Source organism: Dromaius novaehollandiae, chromosome Z, assembly GCF_036370855.1.
Source record: "Dromaius novaehollandiae isolate bDroNov1 chromosome Z, bDroNov1.hap1, whole genome shotgun sequence".
Lineage (NCBI taxonomy): Eukaryota > Metazoa > Chordata > Aves > Casuariiformes > Dromaiidae > Dromaius > Dromaius novaehollandiae.
Genome location: NC_088132.1, coordinates 17,995,300 through 18,010,033, shown reverse-complemented (window position 1 = coordinate 18,010,033; position 14,734 = coordinate 17,995,300).

The window sequence follows — 14,734 nt, the reverse complement described above, 5'->3', positions numbered from 1 at the left end:
CATCAAATGCTTGTATTTTCTAGCTCTTTGACTATTTCCTTAGAGCTTAGCTCCTGACAGTTTTAGAGCATTGGTACCCAATTTACAGTATCACACAGAAAAATGGAATGACAAAATAGAAACCAAGCCTACATAATCTCAGCTCAGAAGGTGCAATAGAAGGTGCAATCTGATTTTTAAGACAAAATCAGTCTTAACCATTACGGAATGTGGCTGCAGAATAACTCTTACCTAATGACTAGGTAACAGAGCAGCATTTCAACATGGTGAATTAGAGCTATCTCTTAGATAAAAACAGAAGTAGAGGTGGGCTTCTATTGCAACTCCAATACAGGCACAGAAAAAATTACATACCAAGTTTTGTGTTTTTTTTTCCCCTGGTAAAAGGCAATATTTGATTTTAATCAAAATCAATACAAGTAAGTGGTACTCATTTTCCATTAACAAATTTTATTTTGTTGTTTGTAGTTTCCAGCACTGACATTGACCAGAAATTGTAACTGATACTCTTGGGCAGCCAACTGCAGAGAAGCTTTTTCTGCAAACTCTGTTTGCAGCAAGAGATAGAATATAATGGACAAGTCCATGAATTACAAGATGGGAAAGATAACATTACTGACTAGAAACTGTAGATAATAAGTGTGTGGGGGGGGGCACAAAAACAGTGCAGCAAATGAATAAACACTGTCAACATTTATTGACTAAAATTTCTACAACTGCTGTTGAAAAAGCACAAGTCCGCAACCAAACCTCACAGCTGAGGCCATTAGAGCTTCAGCGAAAACCTTGCTCTGGCACATGCCACCCACATGAAAGTACCACTGGTCTTGCTCTGTCTGTCTAATTGAAGAAGCAATACAAAGTGGAAGATCTACAGAAAGAAGTGAAAGTGATACCATGTATTCAGGAATATTCAATAACATGATAATAATCATGAATCCAGGAGAATCCTTCCTGCATACTAATATTTAAGTCCAATGCACGTACAAATACCCTTAGGATAGGCAAATGCATTTCATGGTTATTGTTACTAAGATTAAAATGATGAATATTTATTTTTTAAATAGCAGATGCAAACTAATAATCCTGGAATATACCAATTTTGATTTTCAATAGAAAAGACTTTGTTCTATTTTTAGCTTCTTAGTCGTAGGATTTAAGCTAAAAATACTATCAAATAAATAATATATCTAACAAAAATATTTAGTTAAATATCTGATGATTAGTTGCTTTTCTAAAGATAAATGAAAAAAAAATGTGGATTTTTGTATGCCTGAATCACTCTAATACGTGAATGCTCTAGAAGTAATCAAAAATGAAGAGAGGCACTCAGTGCACAGACAGGACTTTTCCTCTCTCAGAATTAAGAGTACTCAAACTGAAATCATGAACATTGACTGGAATTAGAAATACTGTTAGTTTACTCCTTAGGAGTGTTTTGGCTGCATTAATACTTCTTGCCAATGTCTTCTGAGGACCCAGCTGGTCATACTCCTCTGCCTGATTACAAAATTGATGTTTTTAAACAAGTAAAAATACTTTGCATGATTGTGTTAATCTCATAATTGCTAGGAGTAAATTCTGGAAAGGCTAAAAGGCTAATTATATGCTGAGGATTGCATTCTTTTACATAGATGGTCTCTCGTTCTAAACAATATATTGTATAAACACAAAAAATAGATTTTGCTTTTGCATTTGAGGTTTTTGGAAGTGTTTTATCAAAGAAAATGCTAAAAGGTCAGTCATGTTATAGCAAAGCTCCTGCTTAAAGGAAATTTGCTTACAGAAGCATCATATAATTCAAATATTTAATTACGTACTCAGATCTTTTTTCAGAGGAACAGAGAGAGAGATTATGAAATAATCTCTGCTGATGGCATCTGCTCTAGTTACTTGCTCGTATTATTCAAGCATGGTTTATATTTTGACCTTGCCTCCCTTTTAACTGCAATAAGATGGAGATATTAATATCAACGTATTATGCCTATTTTGATAGTAATCTGCTTTGGGCAAGGATTTTACTTGCCTTTGAGCACAATACACACCTACGTCATTCACTATATATTATGAGCAAAAATAGCACAAAATGATTATTGCATGGGATGCTAAAGAACCAAACAACATAAATTCAAGATCAACAAGCTGAGACAAACCCCTTGAAATGGCAGAGCAGTGAAATTTTAAATATAGGCACAAGCTTTGCAAACAAAACTCCCTCACTCCATCAATTTAATAGGATATTAAAACTGTTCTTGAGACAAACACTATTTTAAAGAAGGGAGGAGACAAGACAAGAACCAGAAAACTTGGTGGCTTTATGGCAAAACACAACATGAATGCAAAAGCCCCGTGGTTCGAAAAAGTTGAAGAAAGCTTTACCCATTGACCTCCATGAACATAAACCAAGTACCTAACTTCCTCCACAAGCTTTGCAACTTCTTCTAAGACAGGCAAAGATAGAAAAAGAAGCAGTTCTCATGAAGAATGACCTGAGTGTATTTTCTGATATCGCATATGGTATGTAATGACCACCGAGCCATTGAAAGTTTCCATTGAGGCAGGAAGGTTTTAAGAGCTTATTTCTGGAGAACAACAAAGTTTTATAAAATCAGACTCATCTGAACTGTATGGTATATCTATTCTCCACAGCAGGGTTGGAGGACTCGTAGAATCTATACTGCTTCAAAACACATGTCTGAACACATTATGGAGTTCTCAAAGGATGTGTCCCAGCCTCTTCAATATTGTATCTCCATGTTCACAGTCCAAAAGGGGTCTCCTGTAACAACCCTATGAGAACAGGAAATCTAGTAGCATTTCTATATACATATACACATATACATAATGCATGTACACACACACATACAGTGGTTCCTAACATTTGCAAGAGGAGGTCTCTTGGCGCTCTTCAGAAAATGTGTGTGTCATTCACATTTTCCTCCTGGAGACTTGATCTGTATAAACAGGGCTTCTTAGTAGAATCTCTTTTTTTTCCACATTTATTTTTTCCTTTCCCCTTGGTCCCAAGAGCAGATGTGTGTCAAACTCTTGCCAAAGTCCCCTTTTCAGAAGAATTCCACAGTTTGTTTAATGGTTCAAGTGTAAAGTGAGGTTATTGGAACAAGGTAACCTAAGCATATTAGCCTTCCCCTCTTACCTGTGCAAAATAATCCAGTACTAGCACTCAGTGTTTATTTCTTGCAGAAATGATTCAATTTTTTTTGTAAATAAGACTGAAATGATTTGCCTAATTTGCAACCCATCATCTGCCCAGAATTTTCAATTTTACTTGCCACAGTTGCTCATTAAAGTGATTTTCCAACTGAAGAGAGATTTTTATGACTGAAAAAAAGTATCCCTTGTCTCATCCATGAATGTGAGAAAGTGGGGCATGCTTCAGCCCTCTCATTCCCTTTTATGTTTCTATTTATGATCTTTGGTTTCAAGGAAAATTGATATTTTAGATGCATTTGTTCAGTGCTTCATTGGCCACTGTCTGGCTTTGTGCCCGTTCAGCTGAGAGGGAAAATTGAAAGTAATTTCCTTAGAGGTATATGTTTTGCCTGGGTTGAAGACCCAGAGTTTTTAGCATTTGCCTGAGTCGAAGCCATGTCCAGAGGCTAAAATCTAGACTAATGCAAGCTGAAGTCTTACACTGCTTAATTAAAGCATCTGCACTGTTTTCTTTCACCGTTGAATGCTTCTGACAAACAAGTTCCCAGAGCAATGTGGATCTGGTGTTTTGCAGATTTTGTAGGTGTAGCATTCCTAACATGGTCTTAATTTAGTGCACCAAACATAGATGTCGGTGATGCTTTTTCTCAGTCTTAGTATCTGATTTATTTCTTTCTTTCAAAGGAAAGAAATAACTGTCTAGCTGTCCTGTGGTTTCAGGGGGAGAAATAAAAGAACAAACAAGCTGGATGTTTCTAATAAGAGAGGAGGGATGTTTCCTGAGATACCTATATTAGAAAATCTGTCCCCCGGCGTAGTTCATCTATGTGCAGAGTTTCTTGTCACCAGGAGCTGGGAGTTCTCAAAAGAAGCTGAAAGGGAGTTCCAGTTGCTGAGGCAGTTAGTCCTGGGCACAGGGAGAGTATGATACAGAACAGGTAACTAGCACCTCATTTATAATTCTCCTTAATGAAAAAAAAAAGGTCATTATGACTAATTTCTGACCAAATTCTTTTTTTGGGGGGGGGCTGTTTGTTTGTTTTGTTTTTTCTTGTCTTTATTGTCTAAACTGTATTGATGTTCCTTTGGAAATGGATCCACTTAGTGAATGAGCAAGCCAAGGAACCCGACGGTTTCTGTTCCTTTCACTGGTGGTGTGTAAGGTAGGGCTTGGTCCCCACACCTGGGAATCCAGCAGAGCACTATCACACAGATGGGACGTAAAAGTGCCTACCTTCCTATGGGGTCTTGTGCTCAAGTCCCCCATAGGGACTAGGTCAGCTGCGATTTACATGGGACTCACAAAACCCAAACATCTGAGCAGGAACCCCTCTGATCTGACTGGTAGGAAGCTCCAGGGAGAACGATTTGGGTTAGACGTGTGTTTGCTTTCCTTGGAACTGGTATGCATGGGAGGTCTGCAGCAATAAAGACTCCCTGTTGGTGGAAGGCGATCATGTCAGAAAACACCTAAACAAGCAGGACGTGCACAAGTCCATTGGCCCTGAGGGATGCATGCACAAACGCTGAGGGAGCTGGCCGAAGTCTCCGCATGGCCATTCTCAATTATCGTCGTAATGTCACAGTGACTGGGGGAGGCTCCTGAGGAATGGAAGTCAGCAAATGTCACTCTTGTCTTCAAGAAGGGCAAGAAGGAGAGACTGGGGAAGTGTAGGCTGGCCAGCCTCACCTCCATCCCTGGACAGGTGACAGAGCAAGTAATCCTGGAAGTCATTTCCAAACATATGAAGAGCAAGAAAGTGACTGGTAGTAGTCAGTTCCCCTACAAAGGAGAAGCTTAGCTATCAAAGAGCTGCAAAGAAATGAGAATAGAAGGGAAACTGACCACACTGCCAGCTGCTTTTAAGTCCAGTGTTGTGTATTTAGGATACACGCACCAAGCCTTTCAGTAGGAACAAAACAAGAGTTACAGGAGCTGCTCACAGCTCTGAACCTCCTTCCACCCACAGAAGCTCTCTCATTCTCTCTGATGGTCCTTTCTAGAGGCACAGACCGTGTGTGTCCTCTGACTCCTCTAGCTACCTGCCTCTAGGGGTTATGTCCTACTTTCTCTTCTCTCTCAGTTCCTTTTCTTATGCACTTGCTGCTACTTCAAACAAATCTGTCAGATAATCTTTCCATTTTCACAGCTAGCATTTTTGAGTGCTTACAAGCATGTTACCTGTGTTTGGGTTTAGGAAACAACATGGTGTCTTGGAGGAATTTTACCAACACTCTCTCAAACAAGGGACCACCATTACACCTGCTGCAACTGGCGCCTTTTCACACAATAGACAGAAAAGAAAAAGCCAGTCGCGCAGACTAGTAATGTCTGGGTTGGGTCAGGGAGATTTTTTTTTCTGCTCATTTGAAAGGATCTTCTGACCTGTGTAGATTTTATGGCTAGCACAGAACAGCAAGAATGACAGCAGTTATCTATTTGGTGTGAAGAACAGCACTACTGCTGAGCACATCCCCTTCCCTTCCCCCACTAGGCAGAAGAAGGCTGAAGTCTTTATTTAATCTAATTTTGTTGCAGTCATCTGAGAGGTCAGGTTAAAGCAGAGCTGCAGAAGACCATGCTTGAGACCGGTGGGAGCAGAAAATGCCAGAAGTGTACTTCCACACAGTCCCTTATAAAAGTAACGTCTCCTGGGCTGAGGCACCGCACTGCTCCACAGTGAGGGCTGCAAATACCCACTGGCGTTGCAGCAGGGGCGGAGGTTCAGAACTGGGCTGACAGTGAACAAGGAGCGGTTATTAAATCCCATAGTTTAGGAGGAGAAAACTACTGCTGAAGTACCTGGAAGAAAGTGTATCTATATGGTGAGCAGATGAGCCGTTCAGGAATGCCACCACCTTGGTACCTGGGCAGGTGAGGAAGACTCCTCCACGATGGCTGGTAGCAGCGATGTTTCACGGGGTGCTTCCACAGACCTAGTGCTGCAGTGTAAAACAGCACATGCTTGCTAGGGCACAGACCAGAGTGGGTTGCCATGCTCTTGCTGCTTTATGCAGGACACTGTTGGAGGCTGCTGTCAATTCAGTCATTAAGTCCATATATATATATACACTGTTACTCATGGGATCAATTCATTTAAGCAACTCAGTTGGCTAAAGCCGCATGAAATGAATATTCAATTAAATCTGTTTTGGATCTCATTCAGATATTCAAATGAGTTAAACCTTTGGCTTGTTCATTTGTGAAATAAGCTCTTTTATATGGGTATAAAATGGCTTTTCACAATGGGTAAGCTCTGATCTCTGATCCACACATGTGTAGCAACTACAAGTAGCATAATCCAGGAATTTGAGAAGCTAGCAACAGTATCTGCAGTGAACTGTTGCTCCACTGGGACTTTTCACTCTTCCAAAAGCACATTAGGCCAGACATGCTTGTCTTGCATGTCTGTGCTTGGAGATAATGAAAATGCAGCATTCAAATGTGGAAGAGTAGTTCCTAGCACACCTGATCTTGACACCCTTTTCTGAAACTCCAGACAGTCTGTAAATACAGGCTGATATTTTTCAGCTTTCCTAGGGATTTTTCAGCTCATGAATATTTCATATGGCTAATTTCATGTGCTCATTTCAAAAAATTTTGAAGCTACCAGCCTTTTCTAAATTGAGCTATGTCCAGATTTCTGAAACTGGGTTGTCAGCTTTAGCTGCAGATTCACAAAACCACAGGTAAAATCTTAGGTGCTATGTAAAATTCAGACAGGCAGGAAAAAATACGGTATTATTTGATTCACTGAAGTCAAGAGAAGTTCTGCTGTTGATTTTGGATAAGTATGACCAAAAGCAAGAATATATGGTTGGACGAGAGAAGACCATGTGTGTACATTTGGCTTTGTTGTATTAGGTGAAACCTGAAAGACAAGTGAAATATTTAGTAGTGATTAGGTAGATATTCCAGGGGACTGGGTTGGAGAGGAACTAATGCTGGAAAGGGGTGGTTGTTTTGTATTGTTTTTTTCCCTAGAAAATATAATCTAACTGGGAGAGAGAGCTTATGGTAGTCTTCTGACAATCGTCATCTGATGACATATTCAGATACTAATAGTATCTTGCAAGTAGCATGATAATCCTGTTTACCCCAAATCCAAGAGGGTAGGCTGTGGAGTCTCATAGAGATGAAAAGCTGATCATGTTCTAGTGCTTATGATTGACAGATAACATCGGCAGAAACAGGCCAGAACCAACCACTTTCGAGTGGTGTCTCATCCTGTCAGCTATGATAGGCAGGTGTGCTTTACTTCTGCTTTCACTGAGGATGATAGATGGATACCTGTTCAGCAAGAGCAGGACAGGTGAAAGGACTTAAAAAAAACAAACTAACAAATAAACTCAAAATAAATAAGCAGCAGAAAAAGTTTAATTTAAAGGCTGAACACAGCGTTACCATCACCTGGCCTAAGCTGTTCAAAACAGGTAACATTTCTGAATAAAACATAAAATAAAGATAAAAATAAATAAAATTTATATATATATTTTAATACACCTGGGACAGATCCTGCATTCCTTTTTTCAGGTTGTGTGCATCATTTTAAAGATAAAGTAGTGGATATATTTTAACATTCTGTTCTTCCTTGGTAAAAATAGATGTAGAGAGGTGAAAAGGGGAATAATACAGAAGATATCTTTGCCAATTAAAATGGGATCTAAATAAGATCTGGAAAAACATGTCATTTACAGTGAAGGGCATGCTCCTGACTGCATTACTGTCAGAGGAAATGGGTGAAAATCCAAAATATGCATTTACTCATAAAAAGTATCAGAAAAAGTAAGAACTGGAGTGACAGAGAGCAAGCGAAGAAGATTTTTTAGAAAAGAAACCTCAAGGGTAGTCATTCACTTAAAATTGCAGAGGAGTGCAATTGGGAACAGACAGAAAGCTTACTTTAAGAATTGGATCCATCCCTTCCAAGTTAAATGATTTTCTGGACTATTTTTATACTGTACTTCATTTCCATTTGGTAGAGGCGGGGTGCATTCCTCAGCAAAGGATCCCCTTGACAGAAGGAGTAATGAGGCTTGACTACACAAGATGAGGGACTAGACTGGAAACCAGGACATCTCCTGCATGAAACAGCATCACATGTGGTGCAGGTTTGGGGAGAGAGTTTTCTTCCGTGTGAGTTGTCCCTGATAGCATCTTCAAAGACATGAGGGGCAAGAGCAAGCAGACAAAGTGTATGACGTAACTTGCCAATTGGTGAAAATTATTGACAGATGATTCTCTTCTTCCTTGCAGGTTCCCGTGGATCTATGGGGCTGGGCAGAGCATATGAGCTGTATTTAAAAGTTTTCCACCCATGAAGAAGAACGACTCTAGTCTCATTTGGCTGAAATACTACTTAGTGTACTTCAATATTTTCTGACAAATCCGACCTCAGGTCTTTGCTGTATGGAATTGTCTATAATTACAGTCTTCCCTGAAGACATTTTTCAAGTGGATATTTACTTTATCACACCACTTATGTTTCGTAAGCAGAAAGAAAGAAAAACCCTTCACCCAAAGATACTGAAGATTCTGAAATACAGAACAGAAATGAATAGGGAACTATCAACTCACAAAGAAGATTGAATTGATTATATAATTTAACTCCTCTGTTCTATTTAATAGCCTCCTATTAGTACTAATACCTCCAACCTCACAGGCAATTGTAAGGTCTAGTACAGAAGAAAATATTTATTTCCTTTTGTATTTGCAATTTTCTGCCATATGAACTAATAGTAATTTGCAATTTCTTTCACCAAGGGGAGCCTATTACACCAGGAAGAAAGATCACCCATGCTTCAAACATGTGGTGTCTGTTGATGTCTGTTCCCCCCCCTTTTATTCTTTGACTGACAGTTTACCTATTGCAACAATCATGAATGCAGACTAACAAACAGGTTCAGTAAATTCCTAAAAAATTGGCTAAGACTTTCCCATTCCTGCAGCAGTGCCCATGTGAGAAATGTCAAATAAACTATACAAAACAGGGGATGTCAGTAGCTGAAAAGCTAACTACTTTGGCTTCCTAACACCACAAGCAGAAGGCCTCAGAGTAAGAACATTAATTAAAACTAGACCCTAACAAGTACTTTCTACAAAGAAATAATAAAAAGAGTCCCATTGGATGTCACATGATAGCTGTAGCTCTTTGTTTCATCCTAGTTTTTCCATGAGAAATGTCTCTCTGGATCATCTCTCTCTTGAAAAATGAGAAGTTAATTCCAGTGTTCACTGATGGTTTCCTATCAGTGTGATTCTCTTGGATGATTAACCTTTAACTGAATTACACAAAGACTTTCTTTATCCATACTTATAAAACTATGTTTTCCTCACTACTTCATTCCACCACTTACAATTCCTCTCTTGTTTCCTTTGCCACCTTTTCTCATCACATACTCTACAGGCAGCGTGTGAGCTTCAATATTTCCTGTAGAACTTAAATAGCAGGGTCAAAAGTTGAGGCAAGCTTGTGATTATTTAAAATATGGTCTCCCTTCTCCCAGAAACCTGCTTAAAGCCAAAACAAACAATCTTCTAGGATTGTTATCTTTGGGATTTTTACCTCTTTGTTAAAAAAAAAAAGGAAAGAAAGGAAAAGATAATTGACAAAAAACCCCACTATCGTTTCAAAATGGTAATAGGAGGGAAGAGAAGTGATTTCACAAACTTTTTTCAGCAAACACCTGGTTATACTGCATCTTTACGCCAATGCTCTTTCATATGTTGAAAGTGAAAAACATTTACCAAGAAATGCATTCTTTACAATACCAACATTTTTTACCCTAATTTCTGTATATTCTCAGGTTTTTACAGCAGTTACATTGCAAAGCAGACATGGGTAAGGGTTTCTATCCACCAGGTAAGTTTTAAACACAGAAAGAATTGCCTGCTAACTAAGGAAAGGTCAGTGTGTAAATGCAGCTAAAATAAAAATAAAAATTAAATTAAAATAAAATAAAATAAAATAAAATAAAATAAATAAAAATAAATCATCTATACCTGAAACAGAGGTTGATACCTTGCCTAGACTGGAAGGTGGACCCTAGATTTGATTACATAGTGCAATAATTTACCATATTCCTCTATTCCATCCCAATTTTTTGCTCAGCTTTTTCATAGCACTGCAATCCTTGCCAACATAAAAGCCAGTCATAGGTTTAGCATATGATCTCTTGTGAGGTAGCACAGAGACTGTGAGGCTGATGGATGATACTTTCCAAGAGGAAATGGGACTGAATAGCACTGTAATACATCAGGAACACTTTTTTTTACATGTCACTATGAAGTCATCAGTTGCGGGACTAAAGAAATCGTTACCCACTCACATAATCTAAATGTACCACTTAATGTACATGTTCTGGTCAGGGCTGAATCCAGATTGCTGTTCAGCGTGACGTATCTCCAGGTGGGCAGTTGAAGAAAGGATTTCAAGTGCTCCGAAAGAGCCAAGATGCCCAGCACAGAGCCACATCCAGCAACCTTCTTGCTTACAGGCAACTTAAGGGAAACTTATTGAGCATTTCCATGCTTCACTTGAGAGTCGTGCATCTGGGCACATGTGGCCTTACAGGTGTGCACAGCTCTTTGCCCTGTCCCACTCATCTGGATCCTAAACAACAATCAATACATTCCTCAGTTTCCCCTGGGAGACGCTCACATATCACAATAAACACATTCCCAGCAATCCAGGCCCCTCACAACTGCAGTGTTACCAGTTTTCCAAGTGGTAAAAATGGTACCTGCCACTGTTAGAGTGGTTGTTTAGCATCAGGAAAAAGTGGTTCTGCTTTCTGGCATGCTTAGGTATGCGGGCATCCTTGGTTTGCTGGCTATTGGTGGAAACATCCATTTCTAGAAAACTCAGTCCTTTCCCTCCCAAGAAGCCTTAACTTCCCAAGGCTATGAGGTAAATAAACATCTACACATCTGTATGCTTATCTGATGTGAAACAGTGACCTTTTTGAGGCTCAGTCAGTGTTAACTTGCAAAGAACATAGAACATAAATCAAGCAGTGAGGATAAAACGCTCACTTCCAGAGATGGAAGAGCAGAAAAAAGACCAGAAAGTGCTGGGCTGAGACTTGACAGAATTTCAGTCAATGAGTTTTTCCTCTGATTTAAATAGAATAGAAATAGGCATCAGCTAGAAAAGATTTTATAAAGGTTGTTGTAAAGACTCAGATTATCTTTTTAAGGTAAGAATATATCTATTCTGGCCACCAGACTAATTCATAGCAGAAAGTTTCATGTAATTCCTACACTCCATTCAATAACTGTTCACTGAACAGTTCTTGAACACAAGACTTCCCAGATGAAGTCTTAAAGTAATACTGAGTATCCTCCAGTATATGCCATAGACAAGAGAGATGCCATCTCTCTTGTCATACTGCAAAGATCCTTACCAGTGCAAAAAATATTCAGCCTATTTCTTCTTTACACTTTTCTAAATCTATCTTTTATTGTGCATTTTTTCATCCATTTTCATAAAAGATCTGTGAGACCTCTCTTTTCTTCTTGCAGGGCACCTTTTGGTCTCTTCTCTTTGAAAGATAAACTGACTGGAAAGCACCTTATTAAAGGTTTATGGAATGCTGTTCTCATGTGGCACTTATGGACTTCACTCAGTTTTCCCAGGTATTTATAAAACATGAACATGAGAGGTAGATGCAACATCCCACTAGCAGTCTGAACAAAGCTTCACATTTCTTGACCGTATCGGGTAGCTCCCCTCACCTCCTTTATACACGTTCAAAACCTTACTGAGCTCTTCAGTACGACTTCATGTGGGCAGATCATAAATGCTCCTGCCTTCCCACACTGCTTGGTAATCATCATCTATCACCAACAACATTTACAGCTCCACCAGGCTGTTGTCATCAAAAGTTTCATAGCAAATCTTTTTGTTTTCTTCTGGTCCTTGATAAAGCTGTTGAGTAACATCAAGCCAAGGCCATATCTCACCATATCTCAGATGTCTGACCAAAAAAAAAATCTTTCAATCCCCAAGACCCTTGCTCATGACTTCCCTGATAACAGAAAGTTGGGAAAACGATGGTAGCCATCAAAACCATGCAACTACTATAGACAGTAGCATGCTAACAAAACATCTGCAGTTGATTTAATTGTGGTAAAAAGCAAGTGAAGGAAACCTATGTTAAAGATTACGGGAGGTCAGTGGGAACAGTTATTTCTCTGAACAAGTTGTTCAAATGTAACTGTGTTTTTTGTTACCTTATATGAAATGAACAGCCTTCTGTAAATGATTAAATACTTTAGAATTTAATCAGCCACCACAGCCATCACAGCCGTTCATTTTTCTGTGCATTAAATTGCTGCAGAAATCATCATGTACTAAAAAAAAGAAAGGAAAAAAAAGAAAAAAAGTGAGGCATTTTTATGTAGAATGCAATGGAAACTTCCAAAGGCTGCTGCTTAGAGTCCTAATTTCATTAGCCCAGCCTAAGGACCTTAGATGTTGTTTATCCCCTCAGTTCTTACAAGATCTCACAGCGCTTAAATTCAGTTACTTTCAACTTTTGGGGGATGGTTTTCGGAAAAGTACTCAATGGTCTTATATCCCCCATTAACACCAGTCTTCCATCTATTCAAGCTATTATGTGATCCCAGGCTCCTCGATGAAGAATGAAAGTATGAAGAGTCCCTTGTAGCAAAGACAAAGGTGAGAAATGCCAGTGACAAAGGAAAAAAGGTGATCTTTTTAAAAAATTAGCTTTTGGGATATAGAAACAGACACCAGATGTAATAAGAGTGTTCTTTCCTATTTTCTTCGCTGCCTTCTTTTCATGGCCAGATATTTAAACCTGAGGCTCAGCTGAGTTCAAACCTATATCTCTTCCTGGAGAAGGTTTAAGCAAAGCTATTTGAAATGCACTACTGCCATAGCCAGAAATCAGTCTTTGTGCTCATGTGCAGCTCCTTAGATGCCACCAATTAAGAATGTTTATTAACTTCAGAACAGCTGTGTGAGTTGGCCAAGCTGTGGATCATCAAGTGAAAATTAAGTGCTCCCAAGGTCAAGCTGAACATCCACATATCTGTTTTTTGGGTTTCTTATTGTTGTTGTTTTCTTTTTCTTTTTTCTTTTTTTGTTAGAGGTAGAAACAGTCCCCCTGATTTAATCTTTCTTCTTAGCTCATTCCCTCTTGATCTGAGGGAAGGACAACAGAAATTTATGATCTGTGACCATGGCTAGACTTTATAGAGAATCTTTTCTCCTTGACATAGAGAAATGGCATGGAAAAAAAATCAAAAAAAGAATGGGAGCTAAGTAGACAAAAATAATAAAAAGTAATTCTGTAAATAGAGTGGGTGTAAAGCAAATGCAGCAAGAGAGAGAAGAGGTTGTTTAAGTGGGGAGGGAGGATTCAGTTTGAGGCATCTATATGCAGCATTTTCTTCTAAACTCCATTTGAAGACAAATCTTGGAATTCATCAATCAATCCTGCCTTGACGGTTTATGTAAAAAAACAAATTGTTTACAAACAGGATAACTGCATTAAAAAGCTTTGCTCTTGTTTATTTTTTGGAATTGCTTTTGATATGGATAAGGATTTGAGGGGGAAGGGAGCCACAGTTCTGCTACCAGTTTGATTTCATGTTGCTTTTAAATATAAGCAATGCTAACAGCTAGTGAATCTGAAGGCTTGGATCATTACACATTCAGCCTCTCTCCCCCCCAGTTTCAAACCCTTTCCATGAGAAGTGTTTCACGTTTTTTTTGAACTAAAAGGAGAAATACTTACTGTAGTGAATCACAAGATCTGCTCTTTAGCTTTATATGTATAAACAAATCCTTTTTCTTGTCAGCCCTGTCAGATACACATTGGCTAGCAAGTGCTTTGTGTGCCAGCTTTACGTGCAGCGCCATGTAACGGGCAGTGCTTTTGATCAGACTGTCAGCAATTCAGATCGCTTAAGACAATGGGAACAAGTTGCCTCACAGCTACCAATTAGGATATACATTGCTGCGTAATTTCAATAGAAACAATCCCAACTAAATTTTCCTGAGGCCTCCAGGTTCATCAGAGGAGGGCCAGAGGAAGAAGATGAGGGCACATTTCACTGCTGTCCCTGCAGGCTATACAATGGTAACACGGCGTTAGGGTCTTGCCAATGGACACAACCTCGCTGGAGTCATTGCAGTCCGGCCAGTTTCGGTTCAGCTGTGCTTGTGACATCTGCATTTCCATAGCTGACAGACTGCTCTCTTTGCATTAGTACCGGGGTGGTAAAACAAAAGCAAACCAAAGCAAAGACCTCCTTACATGTCTGTGTGCACTAGTCAACCAAATTAATAAGTCTTAGCACTGCAAAAGTACCAGTTTCAGTATTTTCTGTAAAACAAGCTCCTTAATGTGCCAGCAGGCCAGGACTGCTGATCCATTGACTTTATAGATACTGTGTTTGGTCCCGTGCTTTTGCTAGTTCTGGCAATATAGGTGCAATTGCTCTTATTTTTTCAAAAGGATAGTTAGGGGAAGGGTTAGGTGAGTGCCACAGTCACAGTACCAGTAACCATTTTGCTAACAACTGGCA